Genomic DNA, 24479 nt, shown 5'->3' on the forward strand with positions numbered 1-24479 from the left:
GGGTAACTCTAACCAAGGAAGTGAAAGATCTATTTGACAAGAACTTTAAGGCATTGAAGAAAGAAATTGAAGAGGATACCAAAAAATGGAAGGATCTCCCTTGCTCTTGGATTGGGAGGATAAACATAGTAAAAATGGCAATTCTACCAAAGGCAATTTATAGATTCAACGCAATCCCCATCAAGGTCCCATCAAAATTCTTCACAGATCTTGAGAGGACAATAATCAACTTTATATGGAAAAACAAAAAACCCAGGATAGCCAAAACAATCTTATACAATAAAGGAACTTCTGGAGGCATTACCATCCCTGACTTCAAACTCTATTACAGAGCTACAGTAATGAAAACAATGTGGTATTGGTATAAAAACAGAGAAGTCAACCAATGGAATTGTATAGAAGACCCAGATTTTAACCCACAAACCTATGAACACCTCATTTTCGATAAAGGAGCTAAAAGTATACAATTGAAGAAAGAAAGCATCTTCAACAAATGGTGCTGGCACAACTGGATGTCAACCTGTAGAAGAATGAAAATAGATCCATATCTATCACCATGCACAAAACTCAAGTCCAAATGGATTAAAGACCTCAATATCAAGCTGAACACACTGAACCTGAGAGAAGAGAAAGTGGGAAGTACCCTAAAACATATGGGCACAGGCGATCGCTTCCTAGGTATAACCCCAGCAGCACAGACATTAAGGGCAACATTGAATAAATGGGACCTACTAAAACTGAGAAGCTTCTGTAAAACAAAGGACACTGTCACTAAAACAAAAAGGCAACCCACTGACTGGGAGAAGATCTTCACCAACCCCTCAACAGACAAAGGTCTGATCTCCAAAATATATAGAGAACTCAAGAAACTAGACTTTAAAATGCTAATTAACCCAATTAAAAAATGGGGCACTGTTCTGAACAGAGAATTCTCAACAGAAGTTCAAATGGCCAAAAGACACTTAAGGTCAGGCTCAACCTCCTTAGCGATCAGGGAAATGCATGTCAGAACAACTTTGAGATATCATCTTACACCTGTCAGAATGGCTAAAATCAAAAACACCAATGATAGCCTTTGCTGGAGAGGTTGTGGAGGAAGGGGAACCCTCATCCATTGCTGGTGGGAATGCAAACTTGTGCAACCACTTTGGAAAGCAGTGTGGCGGTTTCTCAGGAAATTCGGGATCAACCTACCCCTGGACCCAGCAATGCCACTCTTGGGAATATACCCAAGAGATGCCCGATCATATGACAAGGGCATTTGTTCAACTATGTTCATAGCAGCATTATTTGTAATACCCAGAACCTGGAAACAACCTAGATGTCCTTCAATGGAAGAATGGATGAAGAAAGTATGGAATATATACACATTAGAGTACTACTCAGCAGTAAAAAGCAATGACTTCTCGAATTTTGCATGCAAATGGATGGAAATAGAAAACACTATCCTGAGTGAGGTAACCCAGACCCAAAAAGATGAACATGGGATGTACTCACTCATAATTGGTTTCTAGCCATAAATAAAGGTCAGTGAGTCTATAATTTGATATCCTAAAGAAGCTAAATAAGAAGGTTAACCCAAAGAAAAACATATAGCTATCCTCCTGGTTATGGGAAGTAGACAAGATTGCCGGGCAAAAAATTGGGATCTTGGAGGTGGGGTGAGAGGGGGGTAAGGGGAGTTGGGGAGAGAAAAGTGGGAAGGGGAGGATGGGGGGAACTTGGGGAAACGGGATGATTGGGATAAAGGAAGGTTGGATAGGGGAGCAGGGAAGCACATATCTTAATTAAGGGAGCCATCTTAGGGTTGGCAAGAGACTTGGACCTAGAGGGGCTCCCAGGTACCCAGGGCGATGTCCCCAGTTAGTTCCTGGGGCAGCTGAGGATAGGGAACCTGAAATGACCCTATCCTATAGCCATACTGATGAACATCTTGCATATCACCATAGAACCTTCATCTGGCGATGGATGGAGATAGAGACAGAGACCCACACTGGAGCACCAGACTGAGCTCCCAATGTCCCAACGAGGAGCAGAAGGATAGAGAACATGAGCAAAGAAGTCAGGACCACAACGGGTGCATCCACCCACGGAGACAGTGGGGCTGATCTATTGGGAGCTCACCAAGGCCAGCTGGACTGTGACTGAAAAAGCATGGGATAAAACCGGACTCTCTGAATATGGCGGACAATGAGGGCTGCTGAGAAGCCAAGGACAATAGCACAGGGTTTTGATCCTACTTCATGTTCTGGCCAGTTTGGATGTTCACCTTCCTAGACCAGGATGGAGGAGGGAGGACTTTGGACTTTCCACAGGGCAGGGAACCCTGACTGCTCTTCAGACTGGAGAGGGAGGGGGAAAGGGGTGGGAGGAGGGGGAGGGAAATGGGAGGCGGGGAGGAGGCGGAAATTTTTTTTTTCAATAAAAAAAAGAAAAAAGAAAAAAATGTAAATTAAAAAAAAAGAAATCCAGGAAAATATATAGACCATGTAATGATGTGAATGAACTTAAAAATCCAAGAAAATACAAAGTGTAAGGAAATGAATAAAACTGGTCAAGACCTAATATTGAAAGTAGACTCAGAATGAAGATCAGTATGGGAAGATGCATTCTTTCCTAGTTCTCCTAAGCTATGGCATTCCCAGCAAACTCAGGGCTGGATTTTGCTGTTTTGCCTTACTCTGTTTTCTTACTAGACTCAGCCCTCTGGCTTCTAGGGGAGAATCCCAAACTGGAACCAGTGCAGCTTTAGGGTCTGAGGCAGATCCTCGGTCCTTGCTGCTACCTGTAGATGGGACCGAGAGGTCCAGTCTTGCCTCCCTTTTGTAAGTCTCACAGGAGAGGTGAGGCCCCTAAGCTGCAGCCTGACTCCAGAGCGCTCTACCACATGAAAAGGGCTCTATAGGTTGTATGCTAACTCCAGCAGAAGTCACCTCTACAACACTGCTGGGCTCTTTAGAAGGAGCTCCTGGCAGCCAGGTGACAGGACCCCTGCTGAGGGCAGGACCCCTGCAGTTGAACCTGGATCATGTGACCGCCATGGAATACTTACTCAAGTCAGTCTTGCTATACCCTCTTAACAACTCGGCTGCTTCCTCCTCCACTGTGACCTGTGTGTGGGACCTTGTGGTAAAGGAGCCCAAGTCTTCCAGCAAGGTTCCCCCAAGAGTGCCATAGTCATCTACCTTGAAGAAACACAGACGGATCCAGATGGATGTGACCTCCCTCCTCCAGGCTCTGGTGGCCTCCAGCGAGAGAAGCATTCACAGGTATGTCAAGTTTATATGTACACAAGGCCAGGCCCTAGAGGACAGTGTGTGTAATGTGCCTTTGTTGGTGCCTCCCTCCCTCACCGTATATCTCAGTGACACCAGTGCGCAGGGCTATTACTGAAGGCATTCCCCTCGCTCCACCTGGAGGCCTTATAGCATCCTGGCCAGGGCAGCATGGCTGCTCATCCTGGGAAAGAAGAGGTTGCCAAGGTCGAAAGATCTGCCCAGCACTGTCGAGGGCAGAAAACCATCAACTTGGAAGCCAAGAAACCATATTTTACAGCATCTTCTGTCTCAGAGAATACTTCAGTTTCTCTGCCCCACCCCACCCCCAAAAAAAAGAGAGAAGAAAAGAAAGTAGAATCAATGAAGAAAATCCAAACAGGCAATTCTGGAAATGAAAAATGTGGGTATTTGAACAGTAACTGCAAAGGCAACCCTCACCATCAGAATAGCTTAGAGGAAGAATATCAGGCATTGAGGATAGGATGGAAAAAATAAGGAGACTTTGGCCAAAGGAATGTAAAATCTAAAAATTTCCTGACACAAAACTTCCAGGAGTCTTGACACCATGAAAAGAGCAACTCTGAAAACAAGCAAAGGAGGAAGTAAAGGAAACAAAGGCAAGGAACCAGAGAGCATCTTCAAATCACAGAAGAAAATTTCCTAATGTAAAAGAGATAACTCTAAAGGCACAAGAAGTGTTCAGAATGCCAGCCAATTGGGTCAGAAAAGAAAGTTTCTGCACATGCTAATCAAACACTAAAAGACTGAACAAGAATATTAGTAGTGGCGTTGCCGGGCGGTGGTGGCGCACGCCTTTAATCCCAGCACTCGGGAGGCAGAGGCAGGCGGATCTCTGTGAGTTCGAGACCAGCCTGATCTACAAGAACTAGTTCCAGGACAGGCTCCAAAACCACAGAGAAACCCTGTCTCGAAAAACCAAAAAAAAAAAAAAAAGAATATTAGTAGTGGCAAGGGACAAAGACCAGGTAACATGTAAAGGCAGACCTATTAGAGTTACGTCTGAATTCACAATGGAGGTGGTAAAGGCCAGAAAGTCCTAGAGAGATGTGCTGAAGACCCTAAGATACCACAGATGCCAACCCACACCACTGTACCCAGCAACACCTCCAAACCACAGATGGCAAAATATGATATTCCATGGCAATACTAAATTGAAGTGATGTTTATATAGATATCTAGACCTACAGAGGTGCGAGAAGGAAAACTCAAACCTATGAAAAAAAAGACAACCTTGAACCCACCAAAAAAACAGTAATTCCTAACAACACACATAGCAAGTCTCAAAAGATACAAGAAAACTGAACTAACACCCTGCAGTCTACCAGACCACCTCCAAAGCTGGACATTGACATCAACAACAACAGAAACAACAGAAACCCGAGAAAACCACGGAAACTGAAGAAGTCTCAACATAATGAAAAATGGTTCAATGCAGAAATAGAAAGAAAAAACTTTCTAGAACTGAATAAAAATGAAAAAACAGTATGCCCAAGTTAATGAAACACAATGAATAAAGTTCAAAGGTCACTTCACAGCAATAAGGGTAAATATTTTTAAAAAAGAAATTGGAATGATCTTATACTAATAACTCAAAATCCCATCTGACAGCTCTAGAACTAAAAGAAGAAATCACAACAGAAAGACTGAAAGAAATGATCAAACTCAGGGCTGAATTCAATGTTAGAAAAAAAATCAATGAAACAATGAATACTTTGAGAAAACCATTAAGATTAATAAATCTTTATCCAATTTTCTAAAACACACAGAGGGAAGATCTCAATTAGAGATGAAAGGGACCACATAAAAGCAGACACTGAGAAAATCCAGAGAATCTTAAGAACATATTTTAAAAAGTATGTCCTGTACTGCGCCACATTCGAAAATCTAAAAAGAAATGAATAGTTTTCTCAACAGATACTACTTACCAAAGTGAAAGATCAGATAAGTAATTTAAAAAGGCATATATCCCCAAGTGAAATTGAAGCAGCCATTAAAAGTCTCCAAACCAAAAAGCACTCTGGGCCAGATGGTTTTAGTGCAGGAGTCCACCAGACTTTCAAACAAGAGTTAGTGCCAAAACTTGTCAATTTATTTCACAAAATAGAAACAGAAAGAATAGTGCCCAATTCACTTATGAGACCACAGTTTCCCTGAAACCCAAAACACACTAAGACCCAACAAAGAAAATTACGTATCAGTTTCCATTAAAGGTGCAAAAATACTTGACAAAATTCTTTTTTTTTAATTACAAACTGGCCTATTAGCTCAAGCTTATTATTAACCTATTTCTATTATTCTATGTTTTACCACGAGGCTTGTGACTTGTTACCTTTTCCTAGCGGCTTGCAGTGTCTCTGAATCAGCCTTCTTTCTCCCGGTATCTCTGATTGGATTTCCAGCCTGGCTCTATTCTGCCTAGCTATTGGCCAAAACAGATTCTTTATTAACCAATGGTAATAAAACATATTAACAGCATACAGAGGGTCCTCCCATATCATCCTTCAGTAAGTTTGGGCTTCAGACAACCTGAGCCATTCCTGAATTAAATAATGAGCTTAAGGATAATTACATACATTGATACTGTGTAAGGGAATTCTGATTTTTTTTATTGATTTTATTGTATTGAGCTATACATTTTTCTCTGATGCCCTCTCTTCCTCTCCCCTCCCATTCTAACCTCTCCCATGGTCCCCATGCTCTCAATATACTCAGGAGATCTTGTTTTTTTCTACTTCCCATGTAGACTAGATCCATGTATGTCCTGCTTAGGGTCCTCTATGTTATCTAGGTCCTCAAGGTTTGTGAACCGCAGGCTAATTTTTCTTTGCTTTATGTCTGAAAACCACTTATGAGTGAGTACGTATTACATTTGTCTTCTGGATCTGGGTTACATCACTCCATATGATGTTTTTTACACCCATCCATTTGCCCACAAATTTCAAGATGTCATTATTTTTTCCACTGTGTAGTACTCCATTGTGTAAATGTACCATTTTCCTTATCCATCATCTTTCAAGGGGCATTTAGGTTGTTTCCAGGTTTTGGCTTGACAAACAGTGCTGCTATGAACGTAGTTGAGCATATGTCCTTGTGGTATGATTGAGCATGTTTTGGGTATATACACAAAAGTGGTATTACTGGGTCTTGAGGAAGGTTGTTTCCTAATTACCTGAGAAATTGTCATACTAATATCCAAAAGGGCTGCACGAGTTTACACTCCCACCAGCAATGGAAGAGTGCTCCCTTTACCCCAGTCCTCACCAGCATAGGTTGTCTTCAGTGTTTCTGATCTTGGCCATTCTTACAGGTGTTAAGATGGAATTTCAGAGTTGTTTTGATTTGCATTTCTCCTATGATATGCAATGATAAGAATATTGTTCATTTCCTTAAGTGTCTTTCGGCCATTTTAGATTCCTCTGTTGAGAGTTTTCTGTTAGTTCTGAACCCCATTTTTTATTGAATTATTGTTCTTTTGATAACCAATTTCTTGGGTTCTTTGTATATTTTGGAGACCAGCCCTCTGTCCAATATGGGACTGGTGAAGATTTTTTCACATTCTGTAAGCTGCTTGGCAAAATTCTTGCATACCAAAGTGAACATACAGAAAAGATAATACCCCATGATCTAGTCGCCTTCAACCCACAGATGCAGTCACAATTCAACATATCAAAATCAGTAAATGTAATCTTCTATATAAACAAACTGAAAGAAAAAGACCACATGGTTATCTAATAAGATGTAGAACAGACCTTTGAAAAAATTCAGCACTCCCTCATTACAAAAAACCTGGAGAGATTAGGAATAAAAAGCACATACTTCAACATGATACAGGCGTATATACCACAGATACATCACACACACAAATTAAGTATATTTTTTAAGTTAAAATGTATAATTTTAAAAAAGAACAACCCAACAATGTAGTTCAGTTGAAAATTCTTACCTGGCATGCATGAGGCCTCAATGTGATCCTCAAAACAATTTTTAAAAAAAGAGAGAAATGTTACAAATGATGGCATTAAAATGCATGCTAAGATAACTTAGTGGTGACACTATGATATGAACCAAAGGTTTCCCTTTAATAAACTCAGAGATGTTTTCAACTCTTAGTTCTCACATTTTAAAGACCCTGACCCAAAATTGTAGAACATTTCATCAAAGATTTTAAAAAAATCCTCACATCCAGCTTTCTTTATTTCCCTAGCCATTATTTCCCTAGCATTTATCTCCCTTTTTCTTCCAGCTTCAATTCTGCAGATTTCCACTGTGCTTCTCCCATGGAGCTCAATGTCTTCCTTAACCCCAGTCCCTCTCCCATGCCTCCTGTGCTGGTGTCCTTACTATGGAGAATTACATGCTACACCATCCACAGACCGCACGCACGACAGTGAACACATCTGTTTACCTCTGCGGTGACAGTCAACAGACATTTGTGTCTTTAAACAGATGACTTCAAACACAGACTGCTTGTCACTGCTCACTAACGCTGCCATTTGAAACAAGAGGTTTAGTGCTGCAGAACTTACTATCCCAGGAAACCTGGTCTGCACTGGGATTTCCCAGGGAAATACGGACTAAATGTTACGTGGGTAACCTACATTTGGACAAGTGTGAGCTAAGTGACAGTGGACAAGTTCTGTCCTACTCTGTCCTTTAGATGTTCAGTCTCAAGTGCGCATTCATCATTTGACATTTAACCGAAGGTTTCTGTGCTGTGCATTCCAATAACTAGTTTCCAAAACACCGAGCAAACAATACTAAATTTTACAGTAATGACTACGTGTTAAATGGTCTACTCTTCTTCCATTTAATTGTCCAGCTTTGCTGCAGTACCATGAGTAACGAGTCAACTTAGTGTATGCTCCACTAAATAAAAATATCAAAAGTAGCAATGGCCTGAAGGTATGCCAATGGATTACTTCTTTTTTATTTAACTGATACCTAAAAATTTTTACGTATTTATTGATTTCGTGTTTTGACATACATACATACATACATACATACATACATATTCTTTAAGGTTCAAGTGAGAATGTGATGAGACATTTATCACTTCTTTACAGTCAAAATGTTAAAAAAAAAAAACCTCTTTATATTAGTGCAAGACAAGCGTTAATCAACACACACGAGAGTTACCTAGGAAGATGGACCCTCTGTTGTGGAATTTGCTCCATCAGGTTGACTTGAAGACATGTTTGTGGGGATATTTTCTTCATTGATTACTTATATGGAAGGGCTCAACCCACTGTGTGTGGTGCTGACCCTGGGCAAGCAGTTCTGGCCTATATAAATAAAGCAAGCTGAGCAAGGCAGTATGCCACTTTCCTCCATGGTTCCTACCCTGAATTCCCTCACTGGTGGATCATGTCCTGAAAATTGTGAGATGAAAAACTGTTTCTTCACCTGAGTTGGTTTGTATCCCTGTTTTGTCACGACAGAAAAGGAAGCCAGGACAAGATCTTTACAGGACAGGATTATGGTGTAGGAGGTCCTCCTATATTTGTGTTGCTTTCATTGGTTGAATAAATAAACTGCCTTGGCCTTTTGACAGGGCAATCACTTAGGTAGGTGGGGAAGACAGAACAGGATTCTGGGAAGAAGGGCAGAGTGGCAGATTGCATGAATCTCCAGCCTGAGACGGACATAGGTTAGAATCCTGCCAGTGAGCCACAGTCATGTGGTGACATAGAGATTATTAGAAATGAGTTGAATCAAGATGTGAGAGTTAGCCAATAAGAGGCCAGAGATAATGGGCCAGGCAGTGATTCAATTAATACAATTTCCATGTGGTTATTTCAGGGGTTAAGCTAGCCAGGTGGCAGGATGCAGCCCACTGCTCCTCATACAACAGGACATTAGGAAAGCAAGCCAGAGCAAAATTTGTAAGGCAAACAATTAGGGCATTATGTATAGCACCCCACAGTACGGGGGACACACAAACTTCTCACCTTACTATCATCTCCACCCTCTCCCAACTCTCCCTGAAACTGCGTACTTTAATGATGCGGGATTCTCCTCTGTATGCTGTGAATATGTTTTATTATCATTGGTTAATAAAGAAGCTGCTTTGGCCTATGGCAGGGCAGAATAAAGCCAGACAGGAACTCCAAACAAAGATAAAGAGAGAAAGAAGGTGGAGTCAGAGAGATGCAAAGTAGCTGCCCAGCCTTGTGGTGATACATAGATTAATAAAAATGGGTTGATTTAAGATATAAGAGCTAAGACGGGCAGTGGTGGTGCATGCCTTTAATCTCAGCACTTGGGAGGAAGGGGCAGGTGGATCTCTGGGAGTTCAAGGCCAGCCTGGTCTACAGAACAAGTTCCAGGACAGGCTCCAAAGCTACAGAGAAACCCTGTCAAAAAAAAAAAAAAGATGTAAGAGTTAGCTAGAAATATGCCTAAGTCATTGGCCAACAGTGCTGCAGTTATTATACTTTCTGTATGATTACTTGGATCTGAGTGGCCAAGAAATAAAAATATAGTCTCCATTTATACTTTAATATTCATCAGAGTCTTTAACGGTTGAAACAGACTACTAGACATGCTGTCCAGAGATTCTGATTCTTAAGTCGTGGAGTTAGATGCCACATGTGTAACAAATTCCCAGGTGAAGCTGATATTACTGGTACAAGAATCCAACTTTCATGGGGAGGGGGTCTCAGTCTCCAAAGAATAAAATTTAAGAGTAGAACAGAGCCTATATAATGTTTAAAGACACCAACTCCTAAATTACCATTTCAGTATCCTACTTCCTGAAAACATTAATAGTTTTGGGCAGCAGAAAGCACCAAAGGCAAGAGCCTTTCTCCCAGCTACACATCAGCTCCTTATATGCAGACTGTGTACTCAGTCAGCACTCCGACATCAATAAGAAATATGATCAGATTCCTGAGAACAGTGCTGCCCAAGTCCACTGCTGCGGTCCATTTAGAACACAGAAAGGAAGACAAGGTCCCAGGACAGGCAAACAGAAGCTCCTGCACTGCTGGACTCTCCCTGCACTTGGTCCCCAAGTCCCGAGCATGGCTCTTACCACTCTCGTCAACACTCCCACAGCTTCAGCTCACATCCTTTCCCTACATTGTGCTTCCATGGCCTCCTGCCCTTTCTGGGTGGTAGGTAGAAATGGATTTTCAGGGATCTAAAGCTGCTGAAATTCTCCAGTGAGTCCATGTCTCCTACAAGGAAATGAGTTAGAAGCATTTACTCTCTCCTCAGATTCTCCCATAGCATTCATCCCTTGCCTTGTATTTTATACTGAACACAACAGACCGTTTCTCTTTCAGTGTTGTCTCCTTTCCCTACTAACGCTATCCTTGCCTTTTTGCTACCCATCCTTCCAGATAAGATCAAGGGAGAAGTAGGTGAAGCTATAACTGAGAAATATCCTTCAGTGATCCTCTACTTTCAGAGATACCAAACTATTCACTGTAGAACGAATAATTAAAACCCAGGGACAGAAATTGGGTTTCAACCTGAAAACCAGAAACGTAAAGCAGCGAAGACACTAGAGAAGTCTTACCTCTACCAAGGCTGGGCAACCGTAGACTAAGTAGACTAAGCCTCTCTGCTCTCATTTTATATTCCCTCTGGTGCTGGGACTAAAGGCGCAACTCCCTAGTACTGGGATTAAAAGTGAGGCACCACTACCTGGATTTGTTTCTCTATTGATTTTGTGTAGCCCAGGGTGACTTTGAACTCACAGAGATCCATCTTTCTTTGTCTCTCAAATCCTGTGATTAAAGGTGTTTGTCACCATTGCCTGACCTCTGGTGCCTTTAGCTTTGCCTCTGGTCTTCAGGAAAGGTTTATTTATCAAAATACAAATAATATACCATTACAATTCACACATCATATTACCCTCACAGGAACTGAAGAAACCAGGTAGAAACAAACCATAATTCCTGCTTTAGTGTAGCAGAATGAAAAGGCAAAGTGAAGAGGGCAGAAGGAAAAAGTTGCCAGCAGTGCCCCTCCCCCAAACACTATGCAGCATGGAGATGCCTCCTGATTGGGGAAGGGAAGCTCACAACTAGTCTGTGAAACTGAAACCTGTTACTCATCCCATCAAGGTTAAATGTAGTGCTTGGCCAAATTCCTGTCTACTACTAGGTCAGTAGCTCTGGACAAGGCCAGATCTGCATTGTCAGCAGTTTCCATCACTCTCAGCAAAGCTTGGGCAGCAGAACCAGGAAGGAAACCCTACCCACTAAAGAACAGGACATGAGAACCAGAAGAGGGTTCTGTCTGAAAAGCACAGAGGCAGGCCCACCATGCAGAGACCAAGCAAGCAACCCACAGGACCACAGAGCACACACACAGGCAGAAGCTCCCAATCATATACTGCAGACCAGGGTGACATGGATTCTTCTTTGTATTTCTTTCCTTGTTTGTTTCCTGTCTTCTTCTTCTTTTTTCTATTGGTGAAATTATTTTGTAACTATTTACTTAGTTTAGTTAGATTTTTTTTTTTTAGTTGGAAATAGATTCCTTTCTCATACTAACTTTCCAGGACACAATTTCCTCCATCTCCACTCCTTCCAGTTCTCGCCCCCACTTCCCTTCTCTGGCAGAACCAGTCCTACTCTGTCTTCTTTAGAAAAGAACGAGCCTCCAAGAAACAACAACCAGCCAGGCGGTGGTGGCGCACGCCTTTAATCCCAGCACTCAGGAGGCAGAGGCAGGCGGATCTCTGTGAGTTCGAGACCAGCCTGGTCTACAAGAGCTAGTTCCAGGACAGGCTCCAAAACCACAGAGAAACCCTGTCTCGAAAAACCAAAAAAAAAAAAAAAAAAAAAAAAGAAACAACAACCAAACATGACAAAATAAGTTCAATAAATCAAAGCAAAAGCCCTTACACTGAACCTCAACAAGGCATCCCATAGCGAGTAAGAGTCTCAAGAGCAGGGAGAATACTCAGAAACAAGCCCACTCACACAGTTAAGGAGTCCCACAAAAACACCAAGTTAGCAGACACAACCTGTACACAGAGGACCTAGTGCAGACCCATGAAGTCCCCTTGCTAGCCACTTCAGTCTCAAGGAGCCCTAATATGCTCTGCTTAGTTGATTTGGTGGGCCACATTCTTCTGGTATCCTCCCTGTGCTCTGACTCCTACAGTCTTTTTCCCTCTGCCCTGGGGTATTCCATGAACTGAGGGGAGGATGCAATGAATAGCTCCAAGTTATACTCTCTCACCCCATAATATTTGGCTGTGGGTCTCTGCATCTTCTCCCATAATGCCAGAGAAAGCCACTAATGATGACAATTGGACAAGGCCCTGATTGTAAGTATAGTAGAATATCATTAGGAATCATATCACTGATTATTTTAAAGACCAGTTGCATTTCATTCTATCCTAGGGTTATCCAATCTCTAGTTCCTGGTCGTCTAAGCTGTGACCAGCATAGGCTCAATCTCTTGGAGTGGGCTGTAAGTTAAATCAGAACATTGGTTGACCACTCCCATAAGTTCTGAACCACCAACCACCATTGCCCCAGCACATCTGTCAGGCAGAACAGACAGGCTTTGTGGCTGGGTTGATGTCCATGTTTATCCCTCAGTTGCATACACAATACTGTTGCATCAAAGAGACTAGAACATGGGGGTGTAGGCTCCATGTAAGCACAAGCTGTGCATTTTTAATAAGGTGAATGCACAATGTCCTATTCCAGGGAGATCCACTGTCAGTGTGTAGAGAGCAACCCAACTTAGCATCAGCCTGGGTTATTTGAGCATAGCCATGGGAACTCTTCAGTCAGCAACTAAGCAAAGGTAGCTCAGTCCTACTTCTCGGAGCCTTGCTTGGCTACAAGATACGGCCAGTTCAGGCTCCATTTCCCCCATTACTAGGAGTCCTCAGTAGGATCATTCTCGTAGAGATTCTTAGGGGAGAAATAGCCAGCAAAATCTAAAACACAATAGAATACATGACTGACAGAAGAAATGAAACAACCCCGAGAGAGTTCAGACCCTGCCTGTGTGAAAATGCATCACTAGCAGAGGAAGATGAGTGACGGGAGGAAAGCTGACTGTGGCTTCAGGATAATACAAACATGTCAACTATGCAGAGTATTGGGATCTAAGAAGGGAAGTGAGACTAACAGAAACCTTCCCACAACTGGAGAAGGACACAAATACCCAGGTACAAAAAGAACAAAAGTCACCATTAAGTCTATCCCAAGACAACTGACTCAGCTCTCAAAGGTGAGTGATAAAACGCCCCGTGGTAAAATACACAACCTACAAGATGGTCCCAAGTTGTCAACAACACACTGCTCAGCAGAGATTTCCAGGGAGGAGCGAATAACATCGATTTTCACAGCTTCACATAAAAAACTGACATCTCTACCTAATAAAGCTATCCTTTACAAATAAAGGTAAGGCCTCACTCTGGGCCAAGGCTACTACACCCACAAGTGCCAGGTCTTTTGTGGGCCAAGTATGAAGTGGGCATTGTGGGTGTCATGTTGGGGTGGGTAGAGTAAGAACCAGCAGCAAAAACAACCATGGCAACAGAGCTGGTGGCCCGGCCTTGGCTTCAGCTCAACCATAGGTTTGTCACCATGGGTCTAGCCTGGCTGTGGGAAAACAGGTTTGAGGGCCAGTTCAAGAAGTATGCCTACACGAATCTATACATATGATCCGGGGTCAGTCACCAAGCCACCCAGCCAGTCGGGGAGCAAGAGTGAAAGATATACAGAAGAAAAGAAAAAAGCCTGGAGGCAAAATATAGATTGGATGATTCAAGAAAAAAAAGGTGACAAGAAACAAGCCAAGCTAAGGCTGCGAATTTATAAGCAGGAATAAGTCCCCATGTATATTATTGATTCTGGAGTAGGGTGGCGGGCCCCCCAAAAGAATAAAAAGAGTAAAAAACAAAACCAACTACATTTTGGAGTACCAACGTGGGGCTCAAATAACCATCGAGAGCCTGAGAAACCTGAAAACAACATATAGTTCCTTTAAGAAACCCTGCTGTACAGCAGAGCACTTCAGCAGCTTTCTAATGCTAAATAGAAACCAAAGACAGGAAGAATGCCTGCCCCAGAGCAGAGCCCTGGCGCACTGACCGTAGCTGGGGAGCTGAAGCAGGTCCTGGTGAACACAGCTCAGACCCAGCTGCAGGACTTTGAGCTTGGCTGTGATGAACTGAAAGTGGACAGAGTCAGCCAAGGGAGCGTGGGGAGGATCCAGGTGTAGCCTAACTTTGTAATTTGCTGTGTGGTCAAAAAGGCTAAAAGATAAGCACTAAAAGCTGTCCAGATGAAAAACAACAACAAAAACAAAACAAAAAAACCTTTAACAGTTTCCAGTGTGTTTTACAGTGAACATAGGCTTAAGAAAGTGAGTAGAGACAGTTATAGAAGGAAATAAATAGTTTTTAAAAATAAAATAAAGTATTTAAAAAGACAGTAGAAGTAATATAAAGGTTGGAAATACCCTGGGAGTCTGGACCTGGTATGCTATTGTGTTGATTTGGAAAGTTTTGAATGCTGATAAGCAAACAACAGCTGCTAAGAGACCTGGGATTGAAAGAGGGACTGATGAAGTTAACCAGCCTAGGGGGTCAAGTTTGGAGTGGTACTGAGGGGAAAAGTAATAAAGGAGATATCTTTTTTGTGTGTGGTTTCTCAAGACATAGTTTCTCTGTGTAATAGTCCTAGCTGTCCTGGAACTAGCTCTTGTAGACCAGGCTGGCCTCAAACTCAGAGATCCACCTGCCTCTCCCTGGCGTGCAACACCACCACCCTGCTTGAAAGAGATGTCTTGATAGAGGGGGGTCATTATGGGGTTAGGATTAACCTGGTGCAAGAGAAACTCCCAGGAACCCATAAGGATGACCCCAGCTAAGACTCCAAGCAATGGTGGAGAGGGCACCTGAACCAGCCTTCTCCTATAATCAGATTGATGACTACCCTAATTGTCATCAAGGATGCCTTGCTCAGCCTTGATGCACGGGGGAGGAGCTTGGTCCTGCCTCAACTTGATATGTCATGCTTTGTTGATTCCCATGGGAGGTCTTATCCCATCTGAATGTAGACTAAGGAGGAATGGATGGGAGAAGGGGAAAGAAAAAGGTGGGGGGAGGAAATGGAGGGAGAGGAAAGAGGGGAAATTATGATTGGTATGTAAAATAAATTGAAAAAAGGATGAATCAAAAAGAATAAGTGCAGCATCTTTACACTGGGTACAATATATTACTAAAAATCAATGTTCATCAAATTAAATAATGATGATTTTAACTAAAAATACTGTGTCTTCCCTAAATTTTAACTTCTTAACCAAGATAGTAGTATACTTAAGAAAACAGAAAGGCAATTGTTGTGTGGCTATTTTGGTAAATGCTTACAAATAAAGGTAAGAATTGCATTGCAAAAAAAAAAGAACAATGCCTTTAAAATAGAATTCAAAAAATATATTTGTAAAATGGAACTTAATAGATGTATTGTCTTGGAGAAGCATTTTTGCTTTTGTTTTCTCAGTAAACAAGAGGCTGTGGATTTGTTTTCCACGTAATAATCAAAGCAGACCTCCTGAACCTTGACAGGTGAAATCTAACAAAGATTACCACTGGTCTTCCCAGGGACCATCCTCGGGGACCCTAAAGATACTTCATCAATGGACAGCAGAAAGCAGTTTGGAGAACACAATGTCCACATTTCCATGAGTGGTGTGGGAAGTTTTTGGATATTTGGTGAGTCATGGATGTTTGTTATAATTATAATATAATAGGGGAATATAAGATAAAAAAAGACAGCTATTAATCTCAGATATTTTCCATTGGCATGCATTTTAGTATAGCAACACAAATTTAAAGTTATTTTTCTTATGTTTCTACTCTTCTTTGGGATATTGTGCTTATACAGTTCACTTAAAAATGCAATGCATAGGTTCCCATAGCCTGCCCGCAGCAAGCGGGGTGGGCCCTTTGTTCGCGAGCTAACCAAGCAGCGCGGAGTTTCGATCTGGGCACCGAGTGAAACATCATTGTGGTGAGTGAGTGCTGCGGCAGCTGGGAACATACCTCAGCCCGCCCACACTTCCTGGCCATCCTACAGGGGCTATACTGCCCAAACCGCCTCTCTCTTCCTATCCCATTCAGCCTACATCCAGATCCCCACACCCCCTGTCTCCCTCCCTCCCTCCCTCCTTTGGGGCATAGCGCCTCCCTGCCCAGCCTGCTAGGGCGCTGGGACCGAATCCGAACCGGGAGGACAAAGGGGTGGCCGGTAGCTCCTTTGTTCCCATAGCCTGCCCGCAGCGAGCGGGGTGGGCCCTTTGTTCGCGAGCTAACCAAGCAGCGCGGAGTTTCGATCTGGGCACCGAGTGACCGAGTGAAACATCACTGTGGAGAAACATCTCTGGGGAGTGACATCACTGGGAAGGTACATCAGTGGGCAAGAAGACCTGATCCTGTAAAAGAAGATCCAAAGGGGAGTATTGGGAGGAAGAGATGGGCAGACGCCAATGCAGGAATTCTCCCATCAATCTGAAAAACAACACGAAACCACCAGAAGCCAGTGACCCCACAACAGGAGGACATGAACACCTTAATCAAGAAGAAGTAGAAAAAACTGACTTCATGAAAGTGATTGACACCCTTAAACAGCATATAAAAAACGCCCTTATAGAAATGGATGAGAAGTATAATAGAAAGTTCGAGGAATTGAGTAAATCAGTGAATGATACCCTAGGAAACCAAGGAAAAACAATCAAGCAGATAAAGGAAACAGTTCATGACTTGAAAACTGAAATGGAGGCAAAGAAGAAAACACAAACAGAGGGCCGGCTGGACATGGAAAATCTAGGTAAACGAATAGAGACTACAGAATCAAGTATAACCAGCAGAATACAAGAGATAGAAGAAAGAATCTCAGATTCTGAGGATAACATAGAGAAAATAAACACTCTGATCAAAGAAAACAGCAAGTCCAACAAACTCTCATCACAAAACATTCAGGAAATATGGGACACAATAAAAAGACCAAACCTAAGAATAATTGGAGTAGAAGAAGGAGAAGAAGTGCAGCTCAACGGTACAGAAAATATACTTAATAAAATTATAGAAGAAAACTTTCCCAACCTGAAAACAGATGTACCTATGAAGGTTCAAGAAGCATACAGAAAACCAAATAGGCTGGATCAAAAGAAAACATCCCCTTGCCATATAATAATCAAAACACAAAATATACAGAATAAAGAAAGAATATTAAGAGCCGCAAAGGAAAAAGGCCAAGTTACTTATAAAGGTAAACCTATCAGACTTACACCTGACTTCTCTATGGAAACCATGAAAGCCAGAAGGTCCTGGATAGATGTTCTCCAAAAACTAAGAGACCACGGATGCAAGCCCAGACTACTATATCCAGCCAAACTTTCATACACTATAAATGGAGAAAACAAAATTTTCCAGGATAAAAACAAATTTAAACAATACGTAGCCACAAATCCAGCCTTACAGAAAATAATAGAAGGAAAATCACTAACCAAGGAGTCCAACAATGACCACAATAACTCAGACATCTAGAGACTCTTCACCAGCGCAAATCAAAGAAGGGAAACACACAAACCCTACTACTAAAAAAGTGACCGGAGTTAACAACCACTGGTCATTAATATCACTTAATATCAATGGGCTCAACTCACCTATAAAAAGGCACAGGCTAAGAGATTGGATACGAAAACAGGATCCAACATTCTGCTGTCTACAAGAAACAAACCTCAACCACAAAGACAGGCACCTACTCAGAGTAAAGGGCTGGGAAAAGGCTTATCAAGCAAATGGACCTAAGAAACAAGCAGGTGTGGCCATACTAATTTCTAAAAAAGTTGACTTCAAACTTAAATCAATCAGAAGAGATGGGGAGGGACATTTTATACTCATAACAGGAACAATTCATCAGGAAGAAGTCTCAATCATGAATATCTATGCCCCTAATATAAAAGCACCCACGTACGTGAAAGAAACATTACTAAAACTCAAGGCTGCCATCAAACCGCACACACTAATAGTAGGAGACTTCAACACTCCTCTCTCACCAATGGACAGGTCAATCAGACAGAAACCTAACAGAGAAATTAGAGAATTAATGGAGGTAATGAAGCAAATGGACTTAACAGACATCTATAGATTATTCCACCCAAAGAGGAAAGAATATACCTTCTTCTCTGCGGCTCATGGAACCTTCTCGAAAATTGACCACATACTTGGTAACAAAGCTAACTTACATAGTTATAAAAAAATATTAGTAACCACCTGTGTCTTATCAGATCACCATGGATTAAAGTTAGAATTCAACAACAATGCTACCCCCAGAAAGCCTACAAACTCATGGAAACTGAACAGTCAACTACTGAACCATACCTGGATTAAGGAAGAAATAAAGAAAGAAATTAAAGTCTTCCTTGAATTCAATGAAAATAAAGAAACAACATACTCGAACTTATGGGACACTATGAAAGCAGTTCTGAGAGGAAAGTTCATAGCACTAAGTGCCCACCTAAAGAAAACAGAGAAAGCACATATTGGAGACTTAACAGCCCACTTGAAAGCTCTAGAAAAAAAAAAGAAGCAGACTCACCTAGGAGGAGTAGAAGACTGGAAATAATCAAATTGAGGGCTGAAATAAACAAAATAGAAACACAGAAAACAATCCAAAGAATCAATGAAACAAAAAGCTGGTTCCTGGAGAAAATCAACAAGATTGATAAACCCCTATCCAAACTAATCAAACGACAGAGAGAGAACACGCAAATTAATAAGATCAGAAATGAAAAGGGGGACATAACCACAGACACAGAGGAAATTCAGAGAGTCATTAGATCTTATTACAAAAGCCTGTATAACACAAAACTGGAAAATGTAAAAGAAATGGACACTTTTTTAGATAAATACCATTTACCAAAACTAAACCAGGACCAGGTGAACAATCTAAACAGACCTGTAAGTCGCGAAGAATTAGAAGCTGTTATCAAAAACCTCCCTACCAAAAAAAAGCCCAGGACCAGATGGTTTCAATGCAGAATTCTACCAGAACTTCCAAGAAGACCTAATACCTATACTCCTTAATGTATTCCACAATATAGAAACAGAAGGGTCATTACCAAATTCCTTTTATGAAGCCACAATTACTCTGATACCAAAACCACTCAAAGACTCAACCAGGAAAGAGAACTACAGGCCAATCTCACTCATGAATATCGACACAAAAATCCTCAACAAAATACTGGCAAATCGAATCCAAGAACACATCCGAAAAATTATCCATTATGATCAAGTAGGCTTCATTCCTCAGATGCAGGGCTGGTTCAACATACGAAAATCTATCAATGTAATCCAGCATATAAATAAACTGAAAGAAAAAAACCATATGATCATTTCATTAGATGCTGAAAAAGCATTTGACAAAATTCAACATCCATTTATGTTAAAAGTCTTGGAGAGATTAGGGATACAAGAGTCATACCTAAATATAATAAAAGCTATATACAGCAAGCCGACAGCTAACATCAAATTAAACGGAGAGAAACTCAAAGCCATCCCACTTAACTCAGGAACACGGCAAGGCTGTCCACTCTCGCCATACCTCTTCAATATAGTGCTTGAAGTTCTAGCAATAGCAATAATACAACATAATGGGATCAAGGGGATTCGAACTGGAAAGGAAGAAGTTAAACTTTCGTTATTTGCAGATGATATGATAGTGTACATAAGCGACCCCCAAAACTCCACCAAAGAACTTATACAGCTCATAAACAGCTTTAGTAATGTGGCAGGATACAAGATCAACTCCAAAAAATCAGTCGCCCTCTTATACACAAAGGATATGGAAGCAGAGAGGGAAATCAGAGAAGCTTCACCATTCACGATAGCCACAAACAGCATAAAATATCTTGGGGTAAATCTAACCAAGGAAGTGAAAGATCTATTTGACAAGAACTTTAAGGCATTGAAGAAAGAAATTGAAGAGGATACCAAAAAATGGATGGACCTCCCTTGCTCTTGGATTGGGAGGATCAACATAGTAAAAATGGCAATTCTACCAAAGGCAATTTATAGATTCAATGCAATCCCCATCAAGATCCCATCAAAATTCTTCACAGATCTGGAGAAGACAATAATCAACTTTATATGGAAAAACAAAAAACCCATGATAGCCAAAACAATCCTATACAATAAAGGATCTTCTGGAGGCATTACCATCCCTGACTTCAAACTCTATTACAGAGCTACAGTAATGAAAACAGTGTGGTACTGGCATAAAAACAGAGAAGTCGACCAATGGAATCATATAGAAGACCCGGATTTTAACCCACAAACCTATGAACACCTCATTTTCGATAAAGGAGCTAAAAGTATACAATGGAAGAAAGAAAGCATCTTCAACAAATGGTGCTGGCACAACTGGATGTCAACCTGTAGAAGAATGAAAATAGACCCATATCTCTCACTGTGCACAAAACTCAAGTCCAAATGGATTAAAGACCTCAATATCAGCCCGAACACACTGAACCTGATAGAAGAGAAAGTGGGAAATACCCTACAACAGATGGGCACAGGAGATCGCTTCCTATGTATAACCCCAGAAGCACAGACATTAAGGGCAACATTGAATAAATGGGACCTACTTAAACTGAGAAGCTTCTGTAAAGCAAAGGACATGGTCACTAAGACACAAAGGCAACCTACTGACTGGGAGAAGATCTTCACCAACCCCGCAACAGACAAAGGTCTGATCTCCAAAATATATAGAGAACTCAAGAAACTAGACTTTAAAATGCTAATTAACCCAATTAAAAAATGGGGCACTGAACTGAACAGAGAATTCTCAACAGAAGAAGTTCAAATGGCCAAAAGACACTTAAGGTCGTGCTCAACTTCCTTAGCAATCAGGGAAATGCAAATCAAAACAACTTTGAGATATCATCTTACACCTGTCAGAATGGCTAAAGTCAAAAACACCAAGGATAACCTTTGCTGGAGAGGCTGTGGAGGAACGGATACCCTCATCCATTGCTGGTGGGAATGCAATCTTGTGCAACCACTGTGGAAGTCAGTGTTTCGGTTTCTCAGGAAATTCGGGATCAACTTACCCCTGGACCCAGCAATACCACTCTTGGGAATATACCCAAGAGATGCTCTATCAAATGACAAAAGCATTTGTTCAACTATGTTCATAGCAGTATTATTTGTAATAGCCAGAACCTGGAAACAACCTAGATGCCCTTCAATGGAAGAATGGATGAAGAAAGTATGGAATATATACACGCTAGAGTACTACGCTGCGGTAAAAAACAATGACTTCTCGAATTTTGCATGCAAATGGATGGAAATAGAAAGCACTATCCTGAGTGAGGTGTCCCAGACCCAAAAAGATGAATATGGGATGTACTCACTCATAATTGGTTTCTAGCCATAAATAAGGACCACGGAGTCTACAATAGGTGAACCTAAAGAAGCTAAGTAAGAAGGTGAACCCAAGGAAAAACATATAGTTGTCCTCTTGGCTAAGGGAAGTAGACCAAATTTCCGGGGAGAAAATGGGATCTTGGGGGTGGGGTGGGATGGGGGTAAGGGGAGATGGGGAGAGAAAAGGTAGAAGGGAAGGAGGGGGGACCTGAGAAACAGGAGAATTGGGATAAAGGAAAGGTGGATAGGGGAGCACGGAACCACAATTCTTAGTTAAGGGAGCCACTTTAGGGTGGGCAAGAGACTTGACCCTAGAGGGGCTCCCTAGTGCCCAAGATGAGGTTCCCAGTTAGTTCCTTGGGCAGCTGAGGATTGGGAACCTGAAATGACCCTATCCTAGAGCAATACTGACGAATATCTTGCATATCATCATAGAATCTTCATCTGGTGATGGATAGAGATAGAGACAGAGACCCACACAGGAGCACTGGACTGAGCTCCCAAGGTCCCAAGGAGGAGCAGAAGGAGGGAGAACATGAGCAAAGAAGTCGGGACCACGAGGCGTGCATCCACCCACTGAGACAGTGGAGCTGATCTACGGGGAGCTCACCAAGGCCAGCTGGACTGTGACCGAAAAAGCATGGGATAAAACCGGACTTTCTGAACATGGCGAACAATGAGGGCTGATGAGACACCAAGGACAATGGCAGGGGGTTTTGATCCTACTTAATGTGCTGGCTTTGTGGGAGCCTAGCCAGTTTGGATGTTCACCTTCCTAGATATGGACGGAGGGGGGAGGACCTAGGACTTAACACAGGGCAGGGAACCCGGACTGCTCTGTGGACTGGAGAGGGAGGGGGAGAGGAGTGGGGGGAGGGGGAGAAGGGTGGGAGGAGGGGGAGAAGGGTGTGAGGAGGGGGAGAAGGGTGGGAGGAGGGGAAGGGAAATGGGAGGCTGGGAGGAGGTGGAAACTTGTTTTTTGTTTATGTTTTTTTTCTTCTTTTCGCAATAAAAAATAGGTAAAAAAAATGCAATGCATAAAAAAGAAATGAAGTTAGTAGTTGACCTTTAATAATTAAACTTGTAGTCACATTAAATATGTTTTCAAGATTAAATAGGTATATTTCAAATAGATAATTTAAAAACACTTCAAAGATTTATAGAATATGGCGTTTAAATGTTTTATTAACTTAGGGTTTTGCATGACTATGAGACACATCTGCTCTTGGCAGTACCAATTTACGTCAGACATGATGGACATTGCAGTAACTCCTTATGGAGTTTGCAGTCATTGTGGCAAGCTTGGCCACTGGGCAAAGAAACTGCTCCTGCCTTTGGCTGCTGACAATGTGCTGTGCAGACTGAACATGCAGGAAAAAACTGGGCAGGATGGTCGTTCAAAATTCCAGCTTCACAGAAGAGTCTGCCGGACACAGAAGAAAGTGACTGACGAATTTTGCCAATACAAGGCTGACAGTCCTTCAAATTTCCTGCTTCACCGAATGGTCTGCCAGATCCTCTAGGCCTGTAGGCTCAAGATGGATGTCCCAACATTGCAAGGAACTTTGAGTGACTGTGCAGGCAGTCAGGTGTCTCAGTCATTTCTAGAGTTTTGGAAGTTGCTTGCAAAGTACTTCTTGTGTAGTCAGGTAATATTTTATCCTTCTAGGGTCTTTGGAGTTGAAGGCTAGATATACTTGTAGTTTTCTTAGTTATGATAGAAAGTAAATTAGATGTAAAATGTAAAACTTTGAATAAGATAGGATAAATAATACATTATTTTTCTGAATATGCTAAGTACAAATGGACAAAATATTGTAAATTTAATTCTTACTTGATAATTATTTTTGTTATCTATTATTTTACTATGCTAAAGTTAAAACCTTTCTTTTTGTTTAAACAACAAAGGGGGAAATGTTGTGGAATATTATTTTAGGGTATGTTACATTTGTTTATGCTGTGGAACATTTGTTTTAATGATGTAAAAATATACTGCATTCTTTTATGTTGCAGTTGTCTAACTATGGAGCTGTGTTACTTTGCCTGTCTAAAACACATGATAGGTCTAATAAAGAGCTGAACTGTCAATAGCAAGGCAGGAGAAAGAATAGGCAGTGCTTTCAGGCAGAGAGAATAAATAGGATGAGAAATCTGGGAAGAGAGAAGGGGCAAGATAGAGCAAGGAGTAGAGGACGTCAAGGCCCAGCCACCCAGCCACTCAGCCATTCACAGAGTAAGTGTGAAAGTAAGATCTATGAAACCATGAAAAGGAAAAGACCCACAGGGAAAATGTAGTCAGGATAACTTAAATTAAGAAAAGCTGACAAGAAACAAGTTAAGCTAATGCTGGGCATTTATAAGAGAAAATGAGACTCTGTGTGTGTTTTATTTGGTCCCTGGGACGAGTCCCCCAACAGGCTTAAAGAGTAAAAGAGTAAGAATCAACAAAAACAGAGGCCTCCTGAAACTATATTAGTTCTTTATAGAATTGGAAAGAGTGAATTTATTTTTCAAAAACACCATAATACTGGGAACATTTTTTGTAATTCAATAATAAGAGAAAAAATCTTAAAGAGCCATAGAAAACAAATCACATGTTTATAGGATTTATTTATTTATTTATTTATTTATGTATTGTTTTTCGAGACAGGGTTTCTCTGTGGCTTTGGAGCCTGTCCTAGAACTAGCTCTTGTAGACCAGGCTGGACTCAAACTCACAGAGATCCACCTGCCTCTGCCTCCCAAGTGCTAGGATTAAAGGCGTGCAA

The 24479-nt window shown here is 41.5% G+C and overlaps 1 pseudogene; it reads left to right on the forward strand.

The window, feature by feature from the left end:
• The first annotated feature begins 2604 nt into the window (after positions 1 to 2604).
• LOC121439929 lies at positions 2605 to 23234 on the forward strand (annotated as a pseudogene).
• Positions 23235 to 24479: the final 1245 nt, after the last annotated feature.

The sequence above is a fragment of the Microtus oregoni genome, unplaced genomic scaffold (genome assembly GCF_018167655.1).
Source record: "Microtus oregoni isolate MIOR12 unplaced genomic scaffold, Mior012 000064F_ref0000363, whole genome shotgun sequence".
Taxonomy (NCBI): domain Eukaryota; kingdom Metazoa; phylum Chordata; class Mammalia; order Rodentia; family Cricetidae; genus Microtus; species Microtus oregoni.